The sequence below is a fragment of the Notechis scutatus genome, chromosome 1, assembly GCF_049901735.1.
Source record: "Notechis scutatus isolate UNSWTSFEM ecotype Mainland chromosome 1, rNotScu1.2, whole genome shotgun sequence".
NCBI classification, from domain to species: domain Eukaryota; kingdom Metazoa; phylum Chordata; class Lepidosauria; order Squamata; family Elapidae; genus Notechis; species Notechis scutatus.
The window spans coordinates 148,279,187-148,297,884 of record NC_142009.1 but is presented as its reverse complement, the minus strand read 5'-3'; the positions used below and the strand labels follow the sequence as shown (position 1 = coordinate 148,297,884).

The window sequence follows — 18,698 nt, the reverse complement described above, 5'->3', positions numbered from 1 at the left end:
CTGTCTAAATGAAAGTCATGAAATGGCTTTTATATTTCTCTTTCTCTGATTATGTAGGAATGAAGAAAAATAGAGCTAATTTCCAAAGTTCTGAAGTCCAAATTGCACAGCCAGAGCCAAAGTTTACTACAGACAAAAACACTTGAATCCAGTCCAGACAAAGACGTGGTTTAGAAGGTGGTCTATATTTTGTGTCAGATGGTGAGGTGGTTTACGTTTACACTAGCTCTCTTCTCTTAATAAGCACAGAAAAACGATTGCCATTTTGAGACATGACATATTAGTCAGTATCTATATTAGATCAAGGGAATTAATACTTCTTGGTCCAGCTGTTAAACTGGATTCTTGAAATCTAAAAGTCATCAGATAGGAAATAACTGAGAAATGCAAAATTGATTAGCATCCATGCACCAAAAAATCCACATAACATTTTTTTGTACCTCAAAATACATTTGCAAGACGCCTCATTTTCCTACCTTAATTTTAAGTAAGATACCTCTCTCCCTTGATTGCCGGGAAGCATTCTGGACCAAATAAAGTAATGCTTTCTTTTTTTGTTTTGGGCTTTTGAATTTTTTATTTCTTTTGATCAACCCACTTGCATTCCTTTTTCCTCTCTGTTATGGAAGGTTCAGGACAAACTGTGTGCGTTTTGTGTATGTGTGTTATATGATCCCAAAGAGGATTCCAGTAGAACTCAAGTTTTAACAATGTTTACTCCATTTATGGCTATGCTTTGTACATTTATGGAAAACACAGGTTTTCCAAAAATTGGAGTTAAGAACTGTTAAGAAGTAGGACAATTTTGTGAAGGACAATATTCCATTTTATAATAATCCCATTGAAAAAAGTTCTTTATGATTTTTGCTTTGAAATTAAAAAATAAAGACAAGTTTAATTGTACTTTCTAGGTTCATTTGATTTCCTGCTTTTCTAATCCCTGTATAAGAGTAATGCATGTTTTATTCCCTTTTCTTCCAACCATGATTCCTGTTATATCTGGTTCTTGATTATATCGGCATCTTCTGTATTTTTACCGTACCAATTCAATTTAATTCTTCACAAGTATTTGCTTTATCTCTGCAATGAAACATATTCAACTACCCTTAGGTGATCATTTGTGGTCTCTATGCTTACATTAATCAAAATTCCTTGGCCAAATAAAAAGAAATAAACAGTGCTGCAGAGAAAAGTGCCTCCGGTGCAGAGATTTCCCTGGTCAAATAAATAATCATCTTTAGCCTCCTACTCTATGATCTCAGTCCGTGGCACAAAACCTGGTGGCAGATGGATGAACGAAGTCTACATTTGAAACACTATGCTGGTGTACTAAATAATGGTGAAACTGAGACAAAGAGGTTGGAAAAGCTCGGGAAAGAAACTCAGACTCTGTTTCCTTATCATTCAAACTGAAATCTAAGTAAATTAAGCAAAAATTGCCAGCCAGGTTCCTCTGCCATCAAGCTTAGGAACAAAGGGAAAAGAATGGGCGTTGGTAGAAGTTACCCTGAACGCCCTTTCTATCTATGCTGCGAGAGAGCTCAGGATGGGTTGACTCCTTCCTATGACATCATTTAGCTGAGTCTGTACTAAGATATAAAAGCCAGCCCCCGGGAGAGACCCCAGCTTTGGCGAACATACTTGACAGACTGAAAGGTGTCTCTGAAAGCACAAAATTAATACAGAAATATGAATTAACCTCTCCGGACGAATCAAGGGAGGGGCTGGGCTCTCTCGCAGCATATATAGAAAGGGCGTTCACAGTAACTTCTACCAACGCCCATTCTCCTCCATGCTGCATCAAGAGCCCAGGATGGGACATACCAAAGCTTGCATGTCCACGGGCGGGTCCTCGTCCGGCTCATCAGACCGACTGTTAAACCACTCGTTGAAGCACCTGTCTGCCGAAGGCTGCAGTCACCGAGGCAAAGGCATCCAGACAGTAGTGTCTGATGAAAGGAGATGGGGAAGTCCACGTGGCCGCACACCAGATCTCCTCCAAGGGTGCTTGGGTCGCCCAGGCAGCAGAAGTGGCCATGCTTCTGGTAGAGTGCGCCGTCAGACCTCGAGGAACCGGAAGGGCCACAGCTTTGTAGGCCTGCTCAATGCAAGATCTGACCCACCTGCTAATAGTAGGAGAAGAGGCCTTGTGCCCCAAGTGAGAAGGGAAAAGGAAACAAACATGGCTTCCGACTTCTTGAAGGATGAAGTGCGCTTAATGTATATTCTAAGAGCCCTTCTTATGTCTAGCGTGTGCCACTGCCACTCTAAGTCATGGTGCGGGAGGGGGCAGAAACCAGGCAACACAATGTCCTGGGACCTGTGAAACCAGGTGTTAACCTTTGGAATAAATGAGGGGTCCAGACGGAGAACAACCCTATCATCGTGAAAGGAACAAAGGTCCTGTCTGATGGAAAGAGCAGCGAGCTCGGATACCCGCCTGGCTGAAGTGATGGAAACGAGGAACACTACCTTCAGAGTCAGGAAACGGAGAGACACTGTTCTAAGGGGTTCAAAAAGGGGAGCTTTGTAAGGGCATTAAGGACCACATGAAGATCCCAGGAAGGATACCTGTGAACCACTGGAGGGTGCAGGTTGGAAGCCCCTTTCAAAAACCTCCTGACTGAAGGGTGATGGGATAAGGAGGGAAGTGAACCCCATGAAAGAACCGAGGAGAGGGCCTCAACCTGCCTGCATAAGGTGTTGGGGGCCAAACCTTTCTCCAGATCATGCTGAAGGAACCTAAGAACCTCTGCCAACTCGGCTGAAGCAGGAGAGAGACCCTCCCTAAGGCACCATTGGGAAAGGGCCTTCCAGGTGGCATCATAGATGCGCCTTGTAGAAGGTTTGTGAGATGCCAGGATAGTGATGATGACCCTTTCTGGAAGATCAGTTTCCTCTAGCCACTACCGCTCAAGTGCCACACGGTCAGCTTGAGCCACTGGGGCTCTGGATGGAGCAGAATCCCCTGATGAAGGGAGATTAGATGGGCTGGGATCCTCCAAGGAGAAGCCACCGATAGGTTGACCAGGTCCGCAAACCAGGGCCTCCTTGGCCAATAGGGAGCCAGGAGGAGGAGCGCCGCTCGTTCCTCCAACATCTTCTGAATTACTGCCGGAATGATGGGAAGCGGGGGAAATGCATAGAGGAGACCTTTGGGCCATCTGCACTGAAGAGCATTGGGCCCCTCCACTCCCTGGCAAGGAAACCTGGTGAAGAATCTGGTGACCTGGGCATTTTGAGGAGTGGAGAAGAGATCCACCTCCAGCGTACCGAATCTTAGGGAAAGGTCCCTGAATAGATACAGAGGAATGGACCATTCTGCCAGGTCGACTAGGCTCCTGCTGAGCCAGTCGGCCTGGGAGTTGTCGATCCCGGAGAAGTGGTCCGCCAAGATTGACAACAGGTGTTTCTCTGCCCATAACACCAACCGTAGCGCCTCTCCCATGAGGGCTCTGGACCATAAGGACTAGAACATGAGAGCCGGTCACTGAGTGCCTGAAATGCTGAGCTAGAAAAATGGCTCTGAGCTCTAGTCAATTTATGGGAAGGGTCTGCTCTGACCTGGACCAAACACCCTGAGCTATCCGGCCCTGCATATGGGAACCCCAACCCAGGAGACTGGCATCGGTGGTTATCACTAGCCTGTCTGGGACCCTGAACAGAAGTCCCTTCCAGATTCACGGGGAACGCCACCAATTGAGAGATCTCCGTATTTGTGGTGGGAGCGGGACCTTGATGGATGAGTGGCTGGTTCCTGCTCATTGGTAGGGAAGCAGGAACCATTGGAGTGGACGGAGTGGAAAAATCCGTGGCTCTGGAGATATGACAGGGTAATTTGCAGATCCCGATGGGCTGCATGGATGGAGGAGGACAGAATCAAATGTCATCCAAGTAGCACTGGATCCTCACTGGAACAGAACGCAGAGATGCCATCAATGCTGCCAGAACCTTCGTGAAGTTCCTTGAAGCCGATGAGAGGCCGAAGGGAAGTGCTTGATACTGGTAATGGGTATTCTGATAACAGAAACGGAGAAACTGGCGATGATGAGGCCAAATGGGGATGTGGAGGAGAGTCTCCGTGAGACCAATGGAAGAAAGGAGATCTCCCTCCCGAACGCTCTCTTAAAATAGAATGCAGAGTCTGCATTTTAAATCGCCTGTATTTTACGAATTGGTTGAGAAATTTTAGATCAAGGATGGCTCGCCACCACCCCCCCTGAGGCTTTGGTAATGATGAAAAGGCGAGAGTAAAGCCCACGTCCCCGTTGAGAGAGGGGAACAGGTTGAATAGCTCTGATTTCAAGAAGGTGTTGAATGGCCTGATTCATGAGGGCTTGCCTTGACATGTCCCGAGAGACAGGACAGATAAAAAAAAAATTCTGGGGGTGGCGTTAGGAAGTCCAATTGTAACCCTGATCTAATAGTGCTGAGCACCCAGGCGTCCGTCATTGACTCCTCCCATTTGGAGGCAAAGAAGGCTAGGTGACCTCCGATGGGTGGGGAGAACGAGGGATTACTTAGAGCAACGGAAGGAACAACCCCCTCCCCCCCGAAAGGGCCATTTACCAGCAGAAGGTTGTTGCCTGCCAGATGCCTCCGCATGTTGGTCTTGGCATTGGGAGTACAGCCTCTGAGAGCGGGGGAAGCGAGATGAGGTCTCCGCTCGAAAGGCAGGAGGGCGATAAGGAGCTGGGTGATAATAGGCTTTCTTCCAGAGGAAGAGAGAATTTTACGTTTATCTCTGGTTTCGATGAGATAAGATCCCAGAGCATCACCAAAAAGTTTATCGCCTGCGAATGGAACTGAAGCCAGCTTCCATTTTCAGCGTGACTCCGCCTGCCAATTTCGGAGCCATAACAGTCATCTTGCTGCTACTGAAGATGCCATGGCCTTGGATGCAAATTTTGGCGGAATTGAGAGTGGCATCTGCAGTGAATTCCACCGCTGCGACAATCCTATTAAGGTCTTGGTGAGACCTAAGGTCAGATGCAGGCAATCTATTCTGGAGTTGGCGTAGCCACCATATGGATGCCCTCGTGAAAAAAAGGATGCTGCTATTGAAGCCCGAACAGCCCATGCAGCGGCCTGGTGATTGTGCTGGAGGGCCTGTTCGGAACGTTTATCATCAGGTTTCAGGATATCTTCTGGCTCCATGGGAGTGCCAGAAAATGAGAATGAGGCCAGAACCGGAATGTCAACAGAAGGCACTGCCAGGGCATTGTCCATGGCTGCACTGACATTGTAGAAATGCTTATACAGAGAAGATGGGCGAGGACCTGCCGAAGGGGAAGCGCACTGTTCCTTGACCATGTCCAGGAACAAAGTGGGAGAAGGCAAAACCTCTGCATGAACTACAGGCTTGGAGAAGAGCGAGTCTCCCTGGCTAGAGAGATTTCCTCGTGGCTCAGGAGCCACTTCCTCCAGTGACAGCTTGGCAGTGACCAAGGCCTTGCTGAGCATTGGCCTGAAGAGAGAAGGATTGAAGACCAATGCAGAGGATGTCTGTTCTGGGCAAGAATCCTCTTCCTCTGAAAGATTTTGGTCAAAAGTCTCGCCCTCTTCACACTCTGAACCAGAGGGGTAACTGTGTTCAGATGGTGAAGCCCTTCCCTCCTCATCAACCTCCTCCCATTCTGATAGAGAAGAATGGACCCTGAGGTCCTGGGGCCTGTGTAAATCAGGGTGATGAGGCAAGGAACTTATAGATTGAGAAGGGAGAAGGGCCTGAACCCTTTCTAGAGGTCGAAGAATTTGCTTGAAGCCTTCAGCCTTCAGCCCTGCCTCATGGCCAATGAGACAACATCTTGGATATCCCCTGGTCTATGCTCAAAGGTAGAGGCAGAAGGCCGAAGGCCCACTGCTGTGGGAGTGAAGGTGACTTCAGGCCTAGATTGAGAAGAGGTTCAAGGCCTGGAGGGAGGGGGAAGAGCATAGGGCCCAGAAGCCTGTTGGAAATAAGGCCCAGATCTGCTGAGATTCTGAGGATCAGATTGTACTGCAGAAGCCTAGGAAACCAGGAAGGAGGATGGAAAGGCTCATAGATAACTTCTCCTCCCCTGGGAGGGCTTGGTCAAGGCCACGGGTATCACCTGAAACATGCTGTAGTTGCACTCCCTTCTGATGAATAGTTCTGTTGAACTGCCTCTCTAGGGCTGCATGTCTGCGCTTTTCTGCCCTCAACTCAGCCTGAGTTGCCTTCTTAGGGGCTAGAGCCTTAGCTCTGATTTTAGCAGCCACCTACCTCTGGACTGATTGGGTGCATTGCCTTCGTCTTTTTCTCTTATTGGGCTAAAGAGGCTGTTCCACTGGGAGGGGAAGCTCTGCCTGAGCCTTATCTTGCTCCATTTGTAGAATAAAGGCTCTTGCGATAGAAAGAAACTGTTTGGAAATTTTTTGTATTAAGCCCCTGAGGGTATAAATTGGCCCCCGGGCTTACAAAATGGCCGCTCACCTCGTGGTGGAAGGCTTCAATCCAAGATGGCCGCTGACTAGGGGAAACAGGCTCCAAGATCGAAGAATCGCTCCTTAGGCTATACAGAGCCCCGAGCAAGGGAAAAATGCAGCAACCAGCCACACGATCAGCTGGCTTGTGCTCTTATAAGTTTGCCGATCGTTTTTACGATCGCTCCAAACTGCAGGCGTGGGGGAGGTCTACAGATGCTGCCCAGCTTGCCTGCACAGAGCTCTGTAACGCTGCTCCCAACGTTGCAGGAGAGAGAGCCCTGCTCTCCTGGAAGAGCAGCTGCCCTGGAAGCTGCTTGAAGCGAGGAAAAAAAGTACTGAAGATCGCTGGTGAGTGCTATCTAACAGAACGCTTTCAGAGACACAGCTACAGACTGAAAGGAGCTGAGTCAAAAGCTGGAGTCCCGGAGGCTGGCTTTTATATCTTAGTACAGACTCAGCTAAATGACGTCATAGGAAGGAGTCAACCCATCCTGGGCTGTCGATGCAGCATGGAGGAGAAAGCAAATAACTCATTTGATCAGTTTTGTACCCAAACAGCAGCAACAGACAAAAGGGATATTAGTTTAATTCTCCTATTTCAATGCAGTCAACCAGGAGGGCTGTAAGTGCAGAGCACTGAGGTTTATAAGGCTGAGGGGAAGAAGTGAAATTGATAGGGATCAGGGAGAAAGAAGGACTTTGCAGATTTTGTTTATATCTCCCTTTATTTTTTTCCTCTCAAATTCAAGCATAAATCCATCTCTATAGTTTGTTTCTTTCAGTGATTGTCCATCTTGTGATACTGTCTGATCCCCATAAAAGCTAACCTAGCTCTGCCTTTCTGTCATCCACCACTTCTCTGAACTCATGTTACTGTTCATTTCAGTCAAAGACTGTGCCCATATTCTACCACTGACTGACCAATTTCTATAAAAGACCCAGCCTCCATTGAATACACTGAATACAGGAACATACTTAACCCATTTATTGCTGTGCCTTGCATGGAATAATGCCTTCTAAGGTAATGCTGCCTATTTGGAACAGGAAAAAAAATCCAGTCTTTATGACCTCATGCTGATGCTGCCTGTTTGGAAGAGAAAGACTGGCCCTTGAGAGTCTGACACAGATGCTGAACATCTGTTCTCCTCTGTAATCTCGCACTGAAATTATCTAAGGAGAAGATTGGGTAAGAGGTTCTCATGCTGATGGTACCTAGCCGATTCCATTTCTACATGTTTTTCTATGAGGAAGTTGGTCTTTGCAACCTCAAGGGGTTAAGAATTCACACTCTCAATGTCCCAGAGGTACTTTTTCCAAAAGAAACTGGACTTTCTTGTTGTTGTTTTTTTCCTTTAAAATTATTTTGCTTCTCATCCAAGAAACTTCTTCAGTTAACTTCAGAAATGTTTTCAAAGGAAAAAACCAAGAAAGTCCACTTGCCTTTGGAAAAAGCACCTTTAGTACAGCTATGATCTGGATGATTGAGAATCTCCCAGACACTCTATTCACAGCCACGGTGGCGCAGTGGTTAAGAGTGCAGTACTGCAGGCTACTTCTGCAGACTGCCGGCTGCCTGCAATTTGGCAGTTCAAATCTCACCAGGCTCAAAGTTGATTCAATCTTCCATCCTTCCGAAGTTGGTGAAATGAGGATCCAGATTGTTGGGGGCAAATATGTAAACCGCTTAGAGAGGGCTGTGAAGCTCTATATAAGTGCTATTGCTATTAACAACCTTCCCATTTTTTCAATATAATTTTTGCTTCTCTTCAGCTAGCAGTATTATTTTAATCCTTTTTAAAATAAAAAACAATTTAACTCAAATATATGAAACTTTTACTAAATTGAGGGTCACAACTACCTTTTAATGGCTTTCCCAGGACCATATTGCCAAAACTGATAGGGCCTCATAAAAGATTTATAATTTGGCAAGAATGAAAATTGAATGAATTTAAATTAATTTAAAATAATAATACGAATGGTTAATTAACTATTTGAAACTTAAACCAGGAGTTAAGTTTATTGATTTGTTAATAAGAAGCTTGTTTACAAACTGGAGTAGACCATTCATAAATTAAGATGAAATGTTTCCATAAAATATAAAAATACTTTTAAAAGTGATACAGTAAACATTTATTCCAAAAACAATCTCACCAATTAGGAACATGAAAAATTAACAAATAGTAATTATTTTGTGATGAGGATATGTTCAGGGAGAAATAGTTCATATAAAAACACAGAGAGGTAAAACACATAGTGAAAGAGGGAAGATTTTAAAGGAAAGACAAATGTAAAACTAAGAAAGCATGGCCTTTATGGGAAGCTTCTTATCTTAGTTACAGAGTAGATATGAATTGTATGGCAAGATGAAAGAACCAAACCAACCAAGATGGTCTACCTAATTAAAACTTAAAAACTGCGCTCATGCACTGATGATTGCCAGCTAAGTATATTCCTTTGATGCAGCATATATTTCCCAGTTGTATGAGAACTTTCAAGCGCCAGACAGAGACAGAAGTACAGTTCTATCTTGGAAGAATGCATGAGTGCACAAGAAAGAGAAATACGGTAAAAATTGAGAAGAATTTCCATTAAATGTCAATTTTCACTTGTCAAAACAACCTGTTAATTTTTATCACACCATATGTATTTTTATCAAGGGGCTCGCAGATGACCCAAAAATGTAAGAAGAGGCCCATGAGCACCTTCAGTGCTTCCTCCAATGCACTTAATTTTAAATCATATATTTACTGAGAGATTTTCTATTCCTTTACACTGAACCGTTTCCCAAATTTAAAATATATTTATGGGTCTGTGTGTGAAAAGAACTTGACAGAATTATTCTTCGTATTTTGTTAGCTCCCAGTGAGACTATCTGGATTTTAGAACTATTTCAGGCTTGCAATTCATTTCTGTAAATAGGGCCAACAGCTGAAGATCTAGCAGGAGTTATATTTACTATTATTTAGAGATGATATTACTGCCTTCTGATAGTACCAACAACACAATAAAACAATACAGGATATATACTATGTAAACAAAGATAAACTCTCTCTCCCACAAGAGTAGGAAGGAAATCATGTTTAACCTCATACATGGGAACATAACATAATGTAACAGTTATATCTTTCGGCTCTAAGAGTGTGAAGATGGTGGACTTCATGTACTATTGCAAAGGCAGAAGCATAACGAACTAACTCCAGGAAGGCTGTATTGATTCTTATATGGAACAATGAAGAAACAGCTTTGAAAACAATGAAGTAAAATAAAACAGAAGAGATATTCATACATCATTGTGTATTTGTATTTGCATCATAATGTCTAAGTAAGTTGTATTAATTGATTATGACATCAATATGTACATGTCATCACTCCCCCCCCTCCCTTGACCACCACAAATGCCTGCAAATCAGGGGTTCCCAACCTCTGGTCTGTGGACCGATAGCGGTCCACGGCATGCCAGCAACTGGGCCATGCAAACAAGCAAAGCCCCATCCATGGGATGCAGGCAGCACACAAAACCACACCCCCTCTGATCCGTGGAAAAAGCTTTCTCCACAGCACCGGTCCCTGGTGCCCAAAAAGGTTGGGGCTGTTACTGTAAATAACAACATATTCCACCACTTTGTATTGTTCCATGACTAACTTTTTTAGCATTAATGAAAAACAGCAAAATCAAGAAGGTTGTATCATACTACCATACTCCGATAGGCTACAATCAAAATAAAGCTCATGCTAATCCCACTAAACCCATATAAATGAATAATTACTGTAGCACTACAGAAATCTTCCAGAATAATTCATCTGTTGACTTAATCCATCACTTTTGCAGCAAAGAGATCACAAGGACAAGGAGACCTTAAAAGTTCCACATTTCTTTTGGGATTAAATAATCATGTTGACATAAAGTGTAAAGAGTAGATACCTACCTTTATTATCAAGGCCACATCTTCAAAACACTTGCATATGAAGAATCGCTCCTGTCTCTACAAAACAAAACAAATAATTGAAATTGGCAGCATTTCAAAATAAATTAATGTCCAATAATAGATATTTCTAATAATACTAATGGCACATCACAGTTAATGATATCAAGTAATAGCCAAAAGCACAATCCAAATTTTAATCACTATAATAATTAAGCACATATCCACAGTCTTTCTAATTAATACTCTAAGTTATTTAAACAACATGTCAATGATTTTAATTAATACTGTACAAATATTATATAGAAACGATATAGTGCATTAAGATTTACCATAATATAATAAAGAGGAAAAAAATCCTTCTAATCAAAAGAATTACAGATTGTCTTTAGTACATTTTAGAACTAAAATCCAAATTTTGGATTTGGTATAAAGCACCAATAATTTGCATCATTCCCTGCAAAACTGAGAATCAAGAGGCAAGGTTTAAATAGTTTCCTTTCAAAAAAAAAAAAAAAAAACCTAATGGAAAGGCAGAAGTACAGCACAGAAACAACTGAAAGCATATCAAACCTTATTGAGCCCAGAAGTTCAACAATCAGATAAAAGTTACAAGAGGTAAATCTAGAAGGCTGAAATTAAAGCAATTTTTACAAGCTTTTGAATCCAAAATGAGGTGGATTGTGCAGATAAAGGTCTAGAATTAGACAACCAAGACGTAAGCAAACAATGGCCAGGTACGAGAAGCAATCAATAGAAGGCATGTTCTTTGTCTGGGAATTTCTTCATGATAGAATGGATCCTTATAGAGAGAGTAGCAAAAGAACACGTGCCTCAGGCATTCTACTCAGCCATCCACATGACAACATATATTGAAATGTGGAATAGTTTTGTAGATGGCAGAAGACAATGCATCCAGCCTGCCAAAATGAAAGTCTGGCAAACTTCCAAAACAGCAGCAGGTGAGAAAAAAATATGCTGGTATATATATATCATATATATAATATATATATTATATACTCAGCCTTACTGTGTGCAGTAAGGCTGAGAAAGAGAGGTTGATTGAGTTGAACATCAATTGATTGCTTTGAAGATCGATTTGAGGATCAACCACCCCAAACAGTGGAAAAAGGCTCTTCATTGAGAGTCCTAGAGATGGAAACTTGCCAATAACCTTTTTTTAATCAGGTTGAGTTGATGTGGGAAGCAGTGGAACCAAACCCACTGGGGGGAAAGGTGTTAACTCTAACCATACAGTACATTAAAATGATAATACCAAGCTCCATGGAGACTTAAACAGAGCAGCATTAATACACTCTGGGACTGCAAAAATGGCTCTGTTTAGAGTGAATGGGTTCAAGGATGGCAAGATTTCTAAAAGTACAGACTTAGGTACTACAGTACAGAGAAGCTGAGAGAAGATCTTGGCTACAAAGACTTTACAAACTGCAGAGACAAAGTAGGAATCTTTGAATAGAAGAAACTCGAGATAGCTGAGGAACTACACTAAGCAATATTTGCTGGATATAAAAATGTTCTCTCCATGATAATGGAGCCTAAAATAACACTCCAAGATATTTGTAAATGTCAGTATTATTCCCATTTGCCAACAATACATTTTATGATAATGTTGTGTAAATATTTTTCTGATAATAGTAGTTTCTCTTATGAACAGAAAGAGCTTGAAGGCTTGTATTAATTGAGTTGACATATAAGTTAATAAATAGGAAGGCTAAAATACAACCTTGCTGTACATCAGGTAGTAGTGTAATATAAGACTGTATTGAATTTTGTGGCCGGAATGTAAGACTGTATTGAATTTTGTATTTGAAGTTTTGCTTCTGTAATCCATCCAGAGTCCCCACAAGTGAGTTGGGTGACCATATAAATTTTCTTAATAAATAAATAAATGCACATCCCTCCAGTATACAAACATAATTTTACTGTACTTTTTGTAAAGTTCTTCCACTTTCTTCTTATTTATTTTCAACATTTGATACCTCTAGATGACCAATCATCATCCAAACTCTAGCCGGGTTTCATTTTGCTATATTCTAACACACTCCCCACCCCCCTCAGCACAACTCAAGGGTATAACAATATGTATTCATTGATTACCTGTCAGTTTTACAATAAAAACAGAAAATGTGCAAAATTCAGGTTATAAGAGTTAAAAAGGTACTTAAAATCAAAGAACGTTAATGCTTAGCTGCTTCGCAGGCAAAAGATACAAAATGCCAGAGAATAGCTGCTTTCTGAGATTTCAATGCAACTTCAATGACATGGTGATCTGGCAGGGATCATTCATTTGAAGGAGAGGATCCAAGTGCTTGGAGTAGGCAGAGACAATGTAATATTTTTCACAAAAAAAGAAATATTTACTTAGCAAGGTGTTTTTGAAGCTGGTCACGGAATGTCTCCCACTCAAGATTCAGTACGTTCTGTAAAATCAATAGATAAAAATGGGCCAGATTGGACAGAAACACCTTTTTATATTCTACTTGGATTGAGAACAGGAAAGAAACCCAACAATCTACTTACATTTTTTCCTGCTCTAATGGAGTGCATCTCCAAATATTTAAGCAACATGAATATGCACATCTCTTTTTTTTACTCCATAGCAGCTTTTCAGTACAGTCCTGGATGTCACACCCACATCTACCGTATATTTTGTTTTTGTTTTATGGCACTGGGCTGAAGTCTTGCAGGCAACACAATGAGACAGAAGACAAGGTCCCATGGTTACTTAGGCACAACATCAAGCTGCTTCCTTATCTTGTGGGCCTACATTGCACTTTTGCAACACGCCAAAAATGCCCCATGCCAAGCTAAACATTACTGAGAAGTAGAGTGGCACCTCACCACACTTGTGAATAGTTACATATGCTGGAATCTTAAAATGGGAATGGGTTTCATTTTGAACTTAATTCTCAAGGGCACTCGACTTTTCTCTGTGGACATCTCTTATGCCTCACTCCATAAAAAAAGAGTAATTAGACAGCTAGCAATATTACAAAGATAGAATAATACCATGAGGTAAAAATAATAATTACACAAAATCCCAAAGACAGACCCAGAAGCAGCTTTCTCCACCTATATAGTTTTTCCAGTGAACAAGAATGGAGATCCTATGCCCCTATGCCAATGCTGATAGATTATAACCTGCACCAACTCAGGTCCAGCTCCATCAATTGTGACAAATGCTGCATTGCGTATCAACCAGAAGGCCAGAGAGAGTGGAATTTCAAATTTCCAGAAGCTAACATTTCACTCCCACACTCCCACAGGATTAGTTTCACCGATCATGCTTCTGATTAAATGTGTCCAAGATCTACCCGTTCTTGTTTACGCAATTATACTAAATACAATAGCTTGGAATGTGGCCATCAGCTTTCTGCCAATGTTCTAATGTAGGCACATTTATACTGCACAATATGAACATGATCCAATGCAAACTTCCATGAAGCTCATGATCTCAATGCACTTATTTTGGAAAGAAAGAGTTAAACACAATCGCCACAATGAATCATTGGTATATATATCAGCACACCAATCACATAGTTTATCAGCCTCGGTTATGGTTGGTCTGGAAGCCAAAATCCACAGAGTCCTTATACAATTGCACATCATAACAGATATACAAAAAAGAGTAGCAACAAACATGACTAAATAGTCCTAGGACATAATGGGAGGGAAGGGGAGGGGAGAGGAGGTGTGGAGAGGAGAGGAGAGCACACCAAGATTTTTTGGGGCTAGGGGATTTGGGCTAAAATTTCTGTCCATTTTACATTTTTGTTTTGTGAATCATTTCAAACATTACAGCAAGGATTCATAAAGAACCATAAACTGAACATTTCCAATCCTGAAAGACAAAACCAAAGAAACAACAACCAATATTTTTCATCCAATCCTACAACCTGCAAGTTAACAAAAGTAAATTGCCAATAACATTTACAAACAATTGAACAATTATGATAAATGTACACAAAAAGCAAAAAGAAAATTTCAAAAATTCAAACAACTGTTGATTGATAAGACAATGCTTAAAAATGCAAAAAAAGAAGTAAAACAAATCTTTATTTAGCTTGACCTGATTGCAAAAAAAGGATTCAATTCACTATTCCATAGATGAATTAAGACATGCTTGAGCATTTTTGGAATTAATTTTAAAATATAACATTTTAAAATAATACAGTCAAAAATTGGAAAACAACATTAATGCCAAACTCAGAAAAACTTGGAGAAATCAAAAGTAGAAAAAGAATTTACAGGAAGACTTTTTGCTTTCATTCCTTTTTAACACAACTGTTATTCCACTGCTGAAAATTTTGAATAAAATGCCATTGGGCCACAAAATAAACAAGGACAAAAGTTTCATATTTGTTTCACATGGATGATTAAGAAACTAGGTGCAAAATAATCTATAGAAATACACTTTTAAACACAGTTTGAATCTTTCATGTTGACATTAAGATGAAATTTGGAATCGATAAATTGCTAGGGTAGCATTAAAAGGGGGAAATTGAGTACTCAGGTGGAACTTACTGACTCACCCTCAAATCAAAGCATTGACAATGAAGGAAAGATATAATTAGAATATTTTAAAAAGAAAACATTTTGCACACTCAAATGAAAAAGACGGCAACATGAAAAATGAGTTAGAAAGGTTCTAAACTCAAACTGAGTGAACACAGTCAAGGCCTTTAATACTTGGGATCCCCCTGTAATAACATGCTACACAACAGATGCTGTTGGGTGGACACAAGCCGAACTAATTGCTTTAGTTAGAAAGATCTGAAAATTTATGACAATACATCATGCACTACATCCATTAAGTGACATAGATCATTTGTATTTAACAAGGAAAATTGGTTGGTCATGGTTTATTACAAGTGAAGCGGGGAATGAACAGTGGAGAATGAAATCGTATGTCTAAATTAATATCTAAAAGAGGGCTTATTAATAAATATCTGCAAGGAAAAATATTTGAATGTGACAGAATCAATAGTGGAATACAGAACTAAACAACTGTGAGGAAAATATACGAGGCAGGAATATTAGCCATGTTTGACACCTTAAGTTGATCAAAATTTATAAAAGTTGGGTAAAAATATAATAGCAAACCTCTTCATGTTCAAACTAGTAACAAAACTTGGCAATGGGTTCAGACTGGATCCATCAAGAAGAAAAATGGAAGGATTAATATTTGCAGCACAAGAACTGGCACTACTGACAAATGCCATAAAAATGAAATCTAAAGAAAGTAAAAATACTAGCAAATGTAGATTATGCAAAGAAAAACATTAGATTGTTGACCACCTAATAAACAGCTATGACAAAATTGCCCAGATAGATTATAGAAAAAGACATGGTTAAGAGGCAAAAATGATGCATTGGAATTTATGAAAAAGATGGAATTGATGGCCCAGACTATTCATAGAATCATAAAGTTGAAAAAGTGTTCCAAAATAACTATGTCAGCACAAGGAACAAGCAGTAGCAACATCTAGAATATAACACACCCACGCATCATAATAAATGTGCCAATATCACACGACAGAAAAGTAGTTTAAAAGGAACTAGAAACGTTTCTAAAATATTGAGAGTTAACAACAGAGATTATAAAGTGAGTCAGCAAAATTTTCCCCATAATTACTGGAGTATTAGAAACTTCACTAAGAGAAAACTACTTTAAAAATTAAAATTATTTCATTTCACAATTAGACATTACACCTTTGCTCAGAACCACATAAATATTAGGATGGTACTTGGGCTTCTTAGGCTTTGGATAAAACTTAATTAATCTTTCATTACCACCATTTGCTGAACATTCTTCAGAAGAAAATAATAATAATAATAAATCCCAGATCATTTTGTTTTCTATTATTTTGTCTATTTTGTGATCCCAGCAGTTCTTGTTTGCAGGCAAATGGTATTTCTTGCAGATATTCCAATACACCATTATTGCTACTGTGTCCTACTGTTATTTGTGGTGCTCTGGGACTTTTGGTTCAAACAGACAAACACACCTGCCACATAACACCCCAGTTGTTGATTAAAAGGAGCGTTGGTCCTACCTGAACGCTTCTTCTCGGGGAGCCGAAGGGAGAATCCAGGATGGGTAGTCTCTAGTCTCCTAGCTCTGCAGACCGAGTTGAAAAACTGAGGACACACCCCCTGGTAACAGTCCCCAGTTCTGAACGACATTGAAGCAAATTCAGCTGCTCCTTGTCTTCAAAGAGATAGTTCATTGATACTGCGAAAAAAGGGACATTTCCTCCCTACTCCGACCAGACAGAATACAGGATGGGACTGGATTCTCCCTTCGGCCCCCCGAGAAGAAGTGTTCAGGTAGGACCAACGCCTCTTCTCCACTGAGCCGAAGGGAGAATCCAGGATGGGACATACCAAAGCTGGCTGATGGCTGTCCTACGGGTGGGAGCTGGATTGGTCGGAGGTCCCCACCTCTACATGCACACCCTGCAGGACTCGTCTTCCAAAGGACGCCTCCACTGAGGCAAAGGAGTCAATTTTGTAATGTCTTATGACCGATGACTAGGTCGCAGCTCTACAAATGTCCAGCTCTACAAATGTCCAGAATCGATGCCCGCATTGCCCAGGCTGCGATGGTCGCTGCACTTCTGGTTGAGTGCGCTGTAATCCTCCTGGGCAGAGGAAGGCTCTGTAACTCATAGGCCTTTGCAATGCAGGCTCTGAGCCAGCGACCTACTGTGGAAGGTGTCACCCTGCAACCTAAAGTTGACGGCTGAAAGGAAACAAACAAGGCTTCTGTCCTCCTAAGAGAAGAAGTTCTTTTAATGTAAATACGAAGGGCCCTCCTAACTTCCAAGGTGTGCCATTTTTTCTCTAGTGCATGTTCTCAGGACAGAAATTAGGCAAAATCAACTCCTGTGAACGATGGAATAAGGAGTTCACCTTGGGCAGGAAGGTAGGGTCCAATCACAGAACCACCCTGTCTGCATGGAATACGCACAGATCCTTCCTGATGGATAAGGCCGCCAACTCTGAAATATGCCTGGCCGAGGTAATGGCCACCAAGAATGACACCTTGCACATGCACCAACTGCAGAAAATCTTCCACGTTGCGTTATATATCCTGGCCGTAGAAGTTCTTCTGGCTGCCTGGATGGTCTGAATGACCTTTGTGGAAAACTTCTCCGGTTTCAGGAACCCCCGCTCAAGCGCCAGATGGTCAGCCGAAACCAGGCTAGATCTGGATGCTCGATCATGCCCTGGCTGAGGGAGATCTTGTGCAGGGGAATTCTCCAGGGTCTGGCGACTGACAGACCCATCAGGTCGGCGAACCAAGGACGCCTGGACCAGTAAGGGGCTACCAACATAACTTCCGCCCTTTCTATCAGTACTTTCCTGATTGCCCCCGGAATCAGGGGAAGGGGGGCAAGGCATACAATAGTCCCTGGGGCCACCTGCACCGGAGAGCATTGACCCCTTCTGCTCCTTGGGCAGGGAATCGAGCAAAGAACCTCGGGAGGTGCGTGTTCTCTGGTGATGCAAAGAGATCCAGAATCGGGTGGCCGAAGCGTTCTGTCATCTCCTGGAAAAGACTGGGATGCAGTCGCCATTCTGACTAGTCGACTGTGGCCCTGCTCAACCAGTCTGCCTGCACGTTGGATACTCCTGAAATATGTTCTGCTTGTAGGGACAACAGGTTTCTCTCCACCCACCTGCACAATTTAGTTGCTTCCTGCATTAGAGATCTGGAGCGTGTGCTCCCCTGCCGGTTTATGTGGGCCTTGGTAACCACATTGTCCGTGAGGAGAAGCACATGTCTCCCCATCACCTCTTGTCTTAGATCCTTGAGCGCTAAGCGGGCAGCCCTGAGCTCTAGCCAATTTATTTTGTGGGCGAGCTCCTCTCGTGACCACCTCCCCTGTGTGATCTGGGCTCCCAAGTGGGCCCCCCAACCATAGACACTGGCGTCGGTGGTGATGGTAATCCTCTGGGGTTCCCTGTGCAAGCATCCCTGATCCATAGCTCGGGACTGCCACCAATGGAGGGAACGAAGAACTGGCAAGGGGACGTGAACCCTCCTTGGAGAGTCGCCCCTGCTTGCCTTCGGGTAAGGGAGCAGGAACCACTGAATGGTTCGGGCGTGGAAGCGGGCCCATGGGACAATCCCAATGCACGATATCATTTTGCCAAAAAGTTGAGACAGCAAGATGATAGGAGCCTCTCTGGAAGACAGGATCCAGCGACATTACTTCCCCGATACTGTCTCGACGCTCCTGTGAGAGAAAAACCTGTCCGGCCAAAGTGTCTATAATGGCCCCCAAATGCAAGATCCGA

The 18,698-nt window shown here is 42.3% G+C and overlaps 1 protein-coding gene across 9 annotated transcripts in view; it reads right to left on the bottom strand.

Moving 5' to 3' along the window:
* PLCB4 (phospholipase C beta 4) overlaps positions 1-18,698 on the bottom strand; it is a 187,925-nt gene that overhangs the window by 147,367 nt on the left and 21,860 nt on the right. For 5 of the 9 annotated variants that reach the window (XM_087948403.1, XM_087948448.1, XM_087948439.1 and 2 more), the window contains exons 2-3: positions 12,753-12,811; positions 10,374-10,430 (exon numbers count right to left, since the gene is read on the bottom strand). The gene's annotated coding sequence lies outside the window, so the exon portion shown is untranslated. The remainder of the gene's footprint in view (positions 1-10,373; positions 10,431-12,752; positions 12,812-18,698) is intronic. The other 4 variants (XM_087948405.1, XM_087948444.1, XM_087948415.1 and 1 more) reach the window with 1 other exon arrangement.